The sequence below is a fragment of the Saimiri boliviensis genome (assembly GCF_048565385.1).
Source record: "Saimiri boliviensis isolate mSaiBol1 chromosome 19 unlocalized genomic scaffold, mSaiBol1.pri SUPER_19_unloc_4, whole genome shotgun sequence".
Lineage (NCBI taxonomy): Eukaryota > Metazoa > Chordata > Mammalia > Primates > Cebidae > Saimiri > Saimiri boliviensis.
In genome coordinates, this window is record NW_027412505.1 from 109316 (window position 1) to 123439 (window position 14124).

At 38.2% G+C, this 14124-nt stretch overlaps 1 protein-coding gene and 1 non-coding gene across 2 annotated transcripts in view; both read right to left on the bottom strand.

The window, feature by feature from the left end:
* The window catches only part of LOC141583335 (uncharacterized), a 91832-nt gene that overhangs the window by 48456 nt on the left and 29252 nt on the right, over positions 1-14124 (bottom strand). The gene's annotated exons all lie outside the window — the stretch shown is intronic.
* On the bottom strand, positions 12948-13054 carry LOC141583367 (U6 spliceosomal RNA). Its single transcript, XR_012516023.1, has one exon. It is a non-coding gene; the product is annotated as a U6 spliceosomal RNA (small nuclear RNA).

The window sequence follows — 14124 nt, forward strand, 5'->3', positions numbered from 1 at the left end:
AAGTCACAGGCATTCCTATTAACCAACAGACAAACAGAGAGCCAAATCATGAGTAAACTCCCGTTCACAACTGCTACAAAGAGAATAAAATACCAAGGAATACAACTAAGTATGTAAAGGACCTCTTCAAGGAGAACTACAAACCACTGCTCAACAAAATAACAGAGGACACAAACAGATGGAGAAATATTCCATGCTCAGGGTTAGGAAGAATCAGTATCATGAAAATGGCCATACTGCCCAAAGTAATTATAGATTCCATGCTATCCCCATCAAGCTACCAATGAACTTCTTCACAGAACTGAAAAAAAAAGCACTTTATACTTCATATAGAATCACAAGAGATCCCACATAGCCAAGACAATTCTAAGCAGAAAGAACAAAGCCAGGGACATCACATTGCCAGACTTCAAACCATAACACAAGGCTATAGTAATCAAAACAGCACGGTACTGGTACCAAAACAGAGACATAGACCAATGGAACAGAACAGAGACCCCAAAAGAAACACCACACATCTACAACCATCTGATCTTTGACAAATCTGGCAAAACAACCAATGAGGAAAGGACTCCACGTTTAATAAATGGTGTCGGGAAAACTGGCTAGCAATATGCTGAAAGCAGAAACTGGACCCCTACCTGTCACCTTACACTAAAGTTAACTCTACATGGATCAAAGATTTAAACATAAAACTTAACACCATAAAAACTCTAGAAGAAAATGTAGGCAAAACCATACAGGACATAGGCATAGGCATGGACTTCCTAACTAAAACACCAAAAGCAATAGCAAATAGCAATAAAAGCCAAGATAGACTAATGTGATCTAATTAACCTCCACAGCTTCTGTACAGTAAAAGAAATCACCATTAGAGCAAATCAGCAACCAAGAGAATGGGAAAAAATGTTTGCCATCTACATATCTGACAAAGGGCTAATATCCAGAATCTACAAGGACCTAAAATAGATATACGAGAAAAAAACAAACAACCGCATGTAAAAGTGGGAAAAGAATATGAATAGACACTTCTCAAAAGAAGACATATATGAGGCCAACAAACATATGAAAAAATGCTCATCATCAGTGGTCATTTCAGAAATGCAAACTAAAACCACATTGAGATATCATCTCATGCCATTTAGAATGGCGATCATCAAAAAAATCTAGAGACAACAGACGCTGGAGAGAATGTGGACAAATAGGAACACTCTTACACAGTTGGGGGAGTGTAAATTAGTTCAACCATTGTTGAAGGCAGTCTGGCGATTTCTCAAGGATCTAGAAATAGAAATTCCATTTTACCCAGCAATCCCATTATTGGGTATATACCTAAAGAACTATAAATTGCTCTACTATAAAGACACATGCACACATATGTTCATTGCAGTTCTGTGTACAATAGCAAAGACCTGGAACCAACCCAAATCCCCATCAATGATGCACTGGACAAAGAAAATATGGTACATATACACCATGGAATAGTAAGCAGCCATAAAAAACGATGAGTTCATGTCCTTCATAGGATCTTAGATGAATCTGGAAACCATCATTCTCAGGAAACTGACACAAGAACAGAAAGCCAAACACCACATGTTCTCACTCATAGGTGGGTGTGGAACAATGAGAACACGTGAACTCAGGGAGAAAAGCATCACACACTGGGGGCAGTTGTGGGGGTTAGGAGAGGGACAGTGGGCGGTGGGGAGGGAGTGGAGGGTGCGGAAGGATAACATGAGGAGAAATGCCAGATACACTATGCACTTAAAGTAAAATTTAAAAAAATTCTTAAAAAATGATGAGAATAGAATCACCAGTTGGTTTCATTCTCCTTAAATATTTTCTCAATATCGGGTGAAAGTATTTGATAAATGAGTCTTTAAAACTATATTATTGTGCTGTGAGAACTTTGAGAGACTGTTGTCACAGTAATGAGGAATGTCACTATCCACAGTCATTTTTCCCTTATCCCACTAAAATTAAAACATATGAGGACATGGCTTGAAAGGATAGCAAACACTGGCATTTGTTTTGATTATCTCTCAAAATCTAAACAGAAAAGCTACTTCTCTTATTAATCAATCAAATATTATTAATAAAATATATTTGACTTAGTTGATGATATAGAATATCAATTTCAGTGTCCTAGCTGCTTTTCATTGTTGATGGGTTGAGTGTTCCCCTTAAATAACACATTTCTATTGGGTGATACTAATTATTATGAATAATGTTTTATAAATAAAATTATTACAGCCATTAGTTCTCTCTCTTCTCCTCCCCCCCCACACTTGTCTCCTCCATTTTCTTCTGGCTCTGCTTCCTTTTCCCTTCTACCTTCTTTCTCGAATTCTTTTGCTTATCTATCATTCATTCATTTAATCTATATTTACTAGCACTTAAAGCTTCTTTAGAAGCTTCCATACTTCTGCCAAGATGGCAGAATAGGAACTGCTCTGGAGCACAGTTCCCAGTGAACGCAATGCAGAAGGCAAGTGACCTCGGCATTTCCAATCGAAGTACCAGGTTCACCTCAATAGAACTGCTTGAACAGTGAGCATAGCCTAAGGGGGGCAAAGTGAGGCAGGGTGGAGCACTGACTCACCTGGGAAGTGCAACTGGCTGGAGGATGTCCCTCCTACCCAACAGAGGCCATTGGGGAACTTCTAAAGCCACTCCTGCACTTCAGTTCAGATACTGCACTTGTCCCATGGTCTTTATATCCCGCACCAGGAGATTTTAGCTGGGCCAACAAGCGCTGTGGCTGACCAGTATGAATCTAAGAGGCCACTTCAGCCAGTGCCATGAGTTTTCAGCACAAATCTCAGTGGCCAGTTTGGCTGGCACCTGGAACTCCTGCAAGAGAGAGCCTCCCACTCCCCAGAAACAAAGGGGAGCTGAAGGCAGGGAGCCAAGTGACCTTGAGTGGCAGGTGTCCCATAACAAAGACCAGCCAACTGAAGCACACTGGCATGACAGTTTTACAGTCAGCAGAACAGTTTGAGCTCAACCCGCGATGATGGAGCTCAGTGAGGGGAAGGGCATACGTCAATGCCAAGGCAGTTCTAACCTTACCTGTGTAAACAAAAGCAAAGTTTACACAGCATCTGGACTGAGCCCACAGCAGCTCAGCAGTGCCTCTACAGGCAGATTGCGACTAGACTCCCTCCTTGCTGAGCAGGACACCTCTGACACAAAAAGGCAGCAGCACATCAGAGACTTATAAATAAACCCTATCTTCCAGGGACAGAGCACCTGGGAAAGGGCTAGCTGTGACTTATGCTACAGCAGACTTAAACGTCCCTGCCCAGCAGCTTTCAACGGAGCAATGAAGCTCCCAGCACACTTGAGCTCAGATAAGGGAGAGACTAACTCCTCAAGTGGCTCACTGACCCCAATATATCCAGAAGGATACCTCATAGAGGAGAGCTCTGGCTGATATCTGGTGGGTACCCTTCCGGGATGAAGCTACCAGAGAAAGGAACAGGCAGCAATCCTCGCTATTCTGCAGCCCCACAGATGATTCCCAGGCAAACATAGTCTCTAGTCGACCTCAAGTAGTCCTATAGCAGAGAGGCCTGTTAGAAGAAAAACTAAAAAAAAAAAAAAAAACGAAAAAAAAAAAAAACAGAAAGAGAGAGAAAGACGTAGCTTCAACATCAACAGAAAGAATATCCACTCAGAGATCCCATCCAAAAGTCACCAACTTCAAAGACCAAACTTAGAAAAGTCCACAAAGATTGGAAGAAAAAAATACACAAAAAATGAAATCGCCGCAGACCAGAACGACTCTCCTCCTCCAAGGGATCACAACTCCTAACCAGCAAGGGAACAAAACTGGATGGAGAATGAATTTGATGAATTGACAGAAGCAGGCTTCAGAAGATGTGTAATAACAAACTTCTCTGAGATAAAGGAACATGTTCTAACCTAATGCAAAGAAGCTAAAAACCTTGAAAAAAGGTTAGATGAAATGCTAACTAGAATAATCAGCTTAGAGAAGAACATAAATGACTTCACGGAGCTGAAAAACACAGCACAAGAACATTGGGAGAAGTGCCTCATGTAGGTGATGGGGGGGATGCAGGCAGCAAACCACCATGACATGTGTTTACCTATGCATCAATCCTGCAAGATCTGCACATGCACTTCAGAACTTAATTACAAAAAAAAAAAAAAAAAAAAAAAAAAAAAAAAAAAAAAAAAAAAAATTCCTGACCATGGGAAGGGAAATCAGAAAAAGTGAAGAGAAATAGATCACGATCCCCAAGGATTCTCCTTTACTTTCAGGGAAGCAACGGTGTACAATAATAAAAATGAGGATTATCTGTCCCCAACTAGGAGCCTTCCTCTCTGGAAGCTTTCCTGAGAGCCAATTTCAACATTGGGTACTAATTCCCTGAGTCTAATCTTATAAAGAAAGTCTTTCTAATCCTATGTTGGAAAGACATGGAAGAACAAGGGGCATAATTAATAAAATTTGAACTGGAATTTATTTCCTAATGAAGTTTTAAAAACAAACAATTTCAAGGTAACTAGAGCTTTGTTTTACTGAGCTCTTCTAAGCATTATAATATGTTACAAGATAGTGAGTCGTCAAATTAGAATGAATAATTTAGTTCCTCTGACTTAAGTGCTTCAGAATATAGGAGAATGAATACATTTAATATTTATAGTCTTCACCTCTGAGATATGTGTAATCTTTACAAATATGAGTAACATACTAAAAATATTATATAGAGAAATGTTACAGTACACAAATGCAAAATTAAAAGTGACATAGAAGATAAATACTATGAATCCTTGCCTAAATATATATTTTCTTCAAATTAGAATACTGTTAAAGTGTGTTCTATAATCTCCTGTTAAATTGAAACATTTGATGACAATCCATGTATATGAACATCATCAGTTCATTGTGAAAAAAAAAAAAAATCAGAGAGAAAAGAAAACCAAAAACTGGCAAATGAAAAATCTTACAACTACTGGATCTATTCTGTGTATTTTTATGTGTCGTGGGTGATGTTTATAAATAAAAAAGCTCTCTAATTGGCTTTAAAATAATGAATGTTTAAATAAATTATTTTTTTCAGAAAAATTAAAACTCTAATACCTTTTACTTCACATGACTTTAGTAATATTTGAGAAATAAAGACAGTTTTAAAGTTTATTGGTAAAATAAAGACATTAGCTCTAAATTAGGCAGGTCAGATATTAGGTTTGTAAAATGCTTTAAAGTAATAAACTGCTTTTTTTGACTTTTAAAATTTGTTCAACTTACCTGCTTTGGAGTCACTAGATTCTCGGTAAGGTCTGGGAACATGTGGAGTTAGCCGTGCTCCCTGGCTATGCTTTAAAAAGTCAGACTTTACATGCACTTGTGTCTGTTGCCCTAGGCTTCATACTTAGTACAAAATTAAAATCACTTACCTGCCAGGTGTTTCACAAAAAAAAAAAAAAAATTGCTAAGAGCTAACAGAGTAACATGTAATTGAAACTAATGAAAAACTTTTACATGGAAGCTTTGTGGAAAAAGTGAAATGTGCTTTCAGTAAAACATTATAAGGCATTAGAATGTAAATTTTTGCTTCATTCAGAAGGTTAAAAATTGTTTTGACTTAAATAGAATGAAGCTAAAGGTTTGAGCAAGTTGTGGAAGGTTTGTGAACTAGTCATCTTGTAAAAGAAACACCGTGTGAACACACTGGCTAAATTTAAAGGAGTATTGTTCAGTTTTTCCATAAATTGAACATTGGAATAAAAACACAACAGGGTTTTCTTAGAGCACTAGCTTTGTTTAATACAAATTTGTAAAAGGTTATCAAAAGCTTATAAGAATTTCAACTTATAGTCAAACTGATGAAGACTGGATGAATTCATCTTTAAGGTTTTATTAAAAATTTGAGTTGACATTAACAGTACACTAATGCAAGAGAGAAATTTGGCTTTCTTTCTTGAATATGATTTTAACATAATATTAAAGAATAAAAAATATTTCTGTCTCTCCTCAAACAAATTACAGGAAAAAGAAGGGAAAGACGCACGTTGCTTGAAAAGCTGAGTCTTCTAACAATGAGTAAAGGCTTTTGCCTTTAAACATTTTTTTGAGTTACCATTTTGGTTAAATAAATGACTTACTGTGACCTGGCATTCCATTTTATATCAAATGTTTTAGGCCTTTAGTATATTTATATCAATATTAATATATCTGATACACTTCCCCAAATCCAATTTTATCTTCAAAATTAAGTCTTTTTGACTTCTTAATTTGGAATGCAAAAGAGGGCACTGAAAAATCGAAAAGAGAAATATATGGAATTACTTGACATATTTTTACATAAGGAGCACTGTCAAAATAAGAAATATTTTACCTTTTTCAGATTATATTGTAATCAATATGATATATGTTTGAAAATTGTATGAAATTCCTAAAATTCCAATAGGTCAAAAGATATGCTATCTATTATATTGTTTCCATGATAAACTGTAGACCACAGAAATGTACAAATTTTCTTTTCAGTCATGTAACTATAAGTATTTAACAACGTTTTCACACTTAACTGCTTAATACTAATGCAGTTTCTGAAAACTTCACAAGCACAAAATGTCCTAGAATATGGTGTCTTTTAGGAGGTTCCTGAAATAATGGAAAGTCAATGAAAAAGAGCTCTTGAATACAGATTTCTGGAAACTTTAGAATCACATCATTTCTCAAATAATCCCAAATACTTAAGGACTGTGTAAGATTTCCTGGAATTTTAATGAAAAGACTTATTTGTTTTTAAAACTCCTACCCAAATAGAAGAAAAATTAATTCAATACCAAGAAAACACTTTGTCAGACTGTCATTCTTAATCAGCTGTCATTCTAAATTGTTTATATATACAGTTTGAATGAACTCCATGATCTAAGTCAAGTTACCTATGACAACCCATCAGTAACAACTACTATGAACCTAAATTGGAGAAACAACTGATATTTAAATGGATATAAGTTCAAAGTTAAGCATGGACTCATGGAGAACCAAGACAGCTGCCTTGTCCTTCCTGGGTCCATACTTAAAGTTCCTCTTAAAGGAGAACTAGAAACCATTGCTCAAAGAAATAAGAGAGGTCACAAACAAATTTTTAAAATCCATGCTCATGGATACAAAGAATCAATATTATAAAAATGGCCACATAGTCAAATTAATTTACAGATTCAATGTTATTCCCATCAAGCTACCATTGTCTTTCTTAAGAGAATTGGCTAAAACTACCTTTAATTTCATATGGGATGAAAAAAGAGCCTGCATAGCCAAGCAAAAAGAATAACGCAGGAAACATCACACTACCAGACTTCAAACTACATTATCAGCTTACAGTAACCAAAACAGCATGGTACTGGAACCAAAACAGATATATGGACCAATGGAACAGAATAGAGGCCTCAAAAATAATGCCACACATCTACAACCATCTGATCTTTGACATACAAGACCAAATAAATAAATAAATAAATAAATAAATAAATAAATAAATCGAAAATAAACCAATGGGGAATAGATTCCCTATTTAATAAATGGTGTTGGGAAAACTGGCTAGCCATTTGCAGAAAACTGAAACTGGACCCCTTAATTACACCTTACACAAAAATTAACACAAGATGGATTAAAGCCTAAAACAGAAGACCTAAAATTATAAAAACCCTAGAAAAAAACCCTAGGCAATACCATACAGAACATAGGCATGTGCAAAGACTTTATGACTAAAACACTAAAAGCAATGGCAACAAATGTCAAAATTGACAAATGAGATCTAATTAAACTAAAAAGCTTCTGCACAGAAAACTAAAATGAAACAAAACAGATCTATCATCAGAGTGAATGGGTAACCCACGGAATGGGAGAAAATGTTTGCAATCAATCCATCTGACAAAGGGCTAATATGCAGAATCTATAAAGAACTTAAGTTTACCAGAATAAAACCAACTCCATCAAAAGGTAGGTAAAGAATATAAACAGACACTCCTCTAAAGAAGACATTTATGAAGCCAACAAACACATAATGAAAAGCTCATCATCACTTGTCATTTCAGAAAAACAATTATTGGAAAAGTCAGAAAACAACAGATGCTGGAGAGGATGTAGAGATATGGGAAATCTTTTCCACTGTTGGTGGGAGTGTAAATTAGTTCAACCATTGTGGAAGACAGTGTGGTGATTCCTCAACGATCTAGAAATAGAAATGCCATTGGACCCAGCAATCCCACTACTGGGTATGTGCTCAAAGGATTATAAATCATTCTACAACAAAGACATATGCACACATATTTTCACTGCAGCATTGTTCACAAGAGCAAAAACTTGGAACCAACCCAAATGCCCATCAATAATAAACTGGATAAAGAAAGTGTCACACATATACACCAACAGCCATGAAAAAGAATGAGTTCATGTCCTTCTCAGGGACATGGATGAAGCTAGAAACCATCATTCTCAGCAAACTGACACAAGAACAGAAAACCAAACATCACATATTCTCACTCATAAGTGGGAGTTGAACAATGAGAGTACATGGACACAGGAGGGGAACATCACACTCCGGAGCCTGTCGGGGTTGGGCCTAAGGGACAAATAGCATTAGGAGAAATACGTAAGATAGATCATGGGTTGATGGGTGCAACAAGCCCCCATGGTATGTGTATACCTATGTAACAAACATGCATGTTCTGCACATGTACCACAGAATTTAAAGCATAATAATAAGAAGAATAAGAAATCTATTTTTAATTATAAAGCTTTTAAAGAAAATCCTTTTGAATCTCTTACTACCACATCATAGCTGGGACAAACTGCTGATATTTTCAAAGTAACAAACATCAAACCAGAAAGAACTAGATTTAGGAACCAAACTCAGGTTGCTGTAGGGAACAGGGCAGAATGTTAGGATTGAAAGGTCACCACTGCTCCTTCAGTCTGGCCTTGGCTGGCAACCTTGGCTGACAAAAGATGGCCTAATGTGGACAGAAACTCTTAGGCTAAAAAAAAAAAAAAGGAATTTCTGCTCACTAGAAAATACATACGTGGCAGCTACAAAGTTTTAGCCAATTCAGATGACTTGCTTCCCAAAATTTGGAATATTCCCTTGGATTTGACCAAGTCAGAAAGATATGGTCATACTTGATGGAAGAAAAGTGAAATAACAACAAAATCTAAAACATAAATAAAAAAAGTTAAGCAAAATTAAAAAATGCACAATAAATATGATTACTGAGTGTTATAATATTAAGGAGAAATTAAAACCAAGTGGTTGGTAATCTTAACTTTTAGTCATTAAGGAAAAATTTTAAGACAAATCTCTAATTTAGCCACTTACCTGGAAATAAGGCTCAGGCTGATGACTGTTCTCTACCATCTTAGAAGTAGGAAAAAAATCACACTCAGAAATGTATTTTTTTCCTGTCAGAAGCAAGCTGAGACTCAAGAAAGGAAGTGCCTGCTCTCCACCATCATGGAAGCAGAAAAACCTGTCTTCCTCACCGGAAATGAGAAAAACTTCACAAAAGGAGCTGTAAAGCAAAATCAACCTTAGCTCTGAACCAAATTTTGGGAGATCTGGGACTCTCCAGGGGGCAGAAGCTCCCAAACGTCAGCAAATCATCTATCATATTGGTTTGAACAATAAGGATATCCCAGGTTGGTATCAAGCAATAATAACATTTATCAAAGGTCAGGGCCACATTTGTAATGTTCTCTCTCTCTCTCTCTCTCTCTCTCTCTCTCTCTCTCTCTCTCTCTCTCTTTTGAGGCCGAGTCTCTCTCTGTTGCCAGGCCTCAGACTGGAGTGCAGTTGCGAGATCTCAGCTCACTACAACCTCTGCCTCCTGGGTTTAAGCAATTCTCTGGCCTGAGCATCCCAGGTAGCTGGGACTACAGGCGCATGCCTCCACGCCCAGCTATTTTTTTTTGTTTGTTTGTTTGTTTTGTTATTTTTAGTAGGGACGGAGTTTCACTATGTTGGCCAGGATTGTCTTGACTTCTTGACCTCAAGATCCATCCGCCTTGGCCTCCTGAAGTGCTGGGATTACAGGCTTGAGCCACCGTGCCAGGCCCATGTCCTTCTCTTTTTATCTTTATTCGTTTAGCCTGTTTTGTCAGAAACTAGGATTGCAACACCTGCTTTTTTCTGTTTCCCATTTGCTTGAAGGATTTTTCTCCATTCATTTTGAGCCTATGTGTAGGAGTTCATGTGAGATTGGTCTCTTAAAGACAGCATACTCAAATGAGTCTTGGCTCTTTATTCATCTTGCTGCCCTATGTCTTTCAGTTGGAGCATTTAGCCCAATTGGTTAGCACTGATATATATGGATTAGATCCTGACATCACGCTCCTAATTGATAATTTCACAGACTTGTGTATGTGGTTGGTTTTTTAGCATCACTGATCTGTGTAATTCAGTGCATTTTTGTAGTGGCTGGTGATGATCTTTTCTTTCCATATTAATTTCTACTTTTAGGAGCTCTTGTAAGGTAGATCATTGGATAATGAATTCCCTCAGCATTTGCTTGCCTGAAAATGATCGTATTTCTCCTTCACTTATGACAGTTTTGCTGGCCTTGAAATTCTGGGTTGAATTTTTTTCTTTAAAAGTTGAATATCTCTTCTGGCTTGTAGGGTTTCAGCTGAGCAGTCCACTGTTAGTCTGAAGGGATTCCTTTTGTAGGTGACCTTGTCTTTCTCCCTAGCTGCCTTTGACAACTTTTATTTCATTTTGACCTCGGAGAACCTGATGATTATGTGTCTTAGGGGTGTTCTTCCCGTGGCATATCTGAGGTTCTCCGGATTTCCTGAATTTGAATGTTGTTCTGTCGTGCTAGGTTTGGGAAATTCTCATGAATGATATTCTGAAATATGTTTTCCAATTTGGTTCCATTTTTGTCATCTCTTTCAGGTACATTAATAAGGCATACATTTTGCCTTTTTACATAATCCTTTATTTCTCAAATATTTTGTTCATTTCTTTTCATTCTTTTCCCACATTCTTGCCTCTTTTCTTTCAGAAAGCCAGTTTTCAAGCTCTGAGACTCTTACCTTTGCTTGGTCTATTCTACTAGGTGGTCTTGCACATGAGATGGTGCTGGTCTGACCTCAGCACTCCTTAGTCTGCTTGCCTCTCCCAGGACCCCAGACTGGCTACACCTGCTTACAGGGCACCCTTGGGTGCCCACACACATTACAAGAATTTTTATAATGCAATCACACACAATTACCATGTGGCTGCATTATAAAAATTCATGTAGTGTGCTTTTCAGCTCTATCACATCAGTTTATTCTTTTTTAAAAAATTGTACTTCAGGTTATAGGTATATGCAGATCATGCAGAATTGTTGCATAGGTACACTCACGGCAATGTGGTATCCTGCCTCCATCCCGTCACCTACATCTGGCATTTCTCTTCATGTAATCCCTCCCTGACCTCCCCACCCCTTGGTGTCCCCCTGTTGGCCACCCCCAAAAAGACCCCAGTGTGTGATGCTCCCCTCCCTGTGTCCACATATTCTCATTATTCATCACCCGCCTATGAGTGAGAACATGCAGTGTTTGATTTTCTGTTCTTCTGTCAGTTTGCTAAGGATGATGGTTTCCAGATTCATCCATGTCCCTACAAAAGACACAAACTCATCGTTTTTTGTGGCTGCATAGTATTCCATGGTGTATGTATGTCACATTTTCCTTTTCCAGTCTATTGTCGCTGGACATTTGGGTTGTTTTCAGGTCTTTGCCATTGTAAACAGTGCCACTGTGAACATACGTGTGCATGTGTCTTTATAATAGAATGATTTATAATCCTTTGGGTATATACGCAGTAATGGGATTGCTGGGTCAAATGGAATTACTATGTCCAGGCCCTTGAGCAAGTGTTACACTGCCTTCCACAATGGTTCAACTAGTTTACACTCCTAGCAACAGTGTAAAAGTGTTCCTATTTCTCCACATGCTCTCTGGTATCTGTTGTCTCCAGATTTTTTAATGGTCACCATTCTAACTGGCATGAGGTGATATCTCAATGTGGTTTTGATTTCTCTAATAACCAGTGATGATGAGTATTTTTTCATATGTTTCTTGGCCTCATATATATCTTCTTTTCAAAAGTGTCTGTTCATATCATTTCCCTAATTTGAATGGGTTTGCTTGCTTTTTTTCTTGCAAATCTGTTTTACTTCTTTGTAGATTCTGGATATCAGCCATTGGTCAGATGGGTAGATTGCAAAAATTGTTTCCCATCCTGTTGGTTGGCGGTTTACTCTAATGATTGTTTCTTTTGCTGTACATAAGCTCTGGAGTTTAATAAGGTCCCATTTGTCTATTTTCGTTTTTGTTGCCAATACTTTCGGTGTTTTAGTCATGAAGTACTTGCCTATACGTATGTCCTGAATGGCTTTGCCTGGGTTTTTTCTCTAGATTTTTTATGGCATTAGGTCTTATGTCTAGGTCTTTAATCCATCTGGAGGTAATTCTACTGTAAGGTGTCAGGAAGAGGTCCAGTCTCTGCTTTCTTCACACTGGTAGCCAGTTTTCCCAACGCCAATTATTTAACAGGAAATCCTTTCCCCATTGCTTGTGTTTGTCAGGTTTGTCAAAGATGAGATGGTTGTAGATGTGTGGCATTGCCACCAGGACCTCTGTTCTGTTCCATTGGTCTATGTCTCTGTTTTGCTACCAGTACCATGCTGTTTTGATTACTGTAGCCTTGTAGCATAGTTTGAAATCAGGTAGCATGATTCCTCTTGCTTTGTTCTTTTTGCTTAGCATTGTCTTGGCTATGCACACTCTCTTTTGCTTCCATATGAAGTTTAAGGTGGGTTTTTCCAGTTCTGTGAATAAGTTCATTGGTAGCTTGATGGGGACAGCAGTGAATATATAAATTACTTTGGGCAGTATGGCCATTTTCACAATATTGATTCTTCCTAAAAATATGAAATGCTTCATGAATTTGCATGTCATCCTTAAGCAGGAGCCATGCTAATCTTGCCTGTATCATTCCCATTTTAATATATGTGCTGCCATAGCAAGCACTGGTAAGGTTCTTTATACCAGCTCTATTGCCTGTTAGCTCCTGCGATGTTTCACAATGACTTTTGGCTTCCTTGCATTGGATGATGACATACTTCTTTCACTCAGTGAACTTTGTTTCTGCCCACATTCTGAATTCTACTTGTATCATTAAAGACGTGTCAGCCTCTGATCAGTTCTGAAAACTTGAACAGGCTGAACAGTTGATGTAATCATCTGGAGGAAAGAAGGCAGGCTGACATTTTGAGTTTCAGTGTTCTTGCACTGATTCTTTCTCATCTCTATGATCTTATTCACCTTCAACCTTAGAGGTTGCTGACCTTTGCACAGGATATTTTTCTTTTATGATATTTGATGATCTTTTTGGTTTGATTGTGGTGTAAGGCAGATGCAGTCAGCTGGCTTTGGTTTTGGAGGATTTTAGGGGGCCAATATTCATCTCCCAATTCCTAGACTGTGTTCTTTAACTCTGGGAAATTTATATTGGGTTTCGACTTTGTTCTCTGGCTCCTCAAAGTTTGGATTCTACTGCACTGAAGGCTGCAAAGTGTGGCAGCTGTGGCAGAGTGCTAGCAGATGCAGAAGTGCCTGCCTCCCTGTTGGCATTCACCCAATGGTGGAAGTGGTGGAGGCAAGACCACTTTGTGGGAGCCAGGGGACCCCTGCTGTGTGTGCTGTTGCACTGGAGGTGCAGGCTGGGGTGCTGGCCTGTGCAGGTTTGGGTGCCTTCTCTGTGACCCCCTAAGCAGCAGCAGTCACTCAACGCATATTAGGGTCTCTTTTTTGTGCACAACATTAGCACAAGGGCAAGTTGTTGGCAGAGTTGGTTCTATTGGTTCTGTGCCTACCATCGCTATCTCTTCAATGGGAGTTCAGGTGGGTTGAAGTGTGTGCTACAGTCCCATGTGCTGGTAGGGCAAGTACAGCAAAATCCACTCATGTAAACACACAGCAGCAAAGTGATGTAGGAAGTTTGTGTATAAAGAGCTGTAGTATGGAGAGGCAATGTAGAGGTTGGTGCATGCCTGAAGGGTCCACGTTGCTGCATCTCTTCACTGCTCAGGCATGGTCCA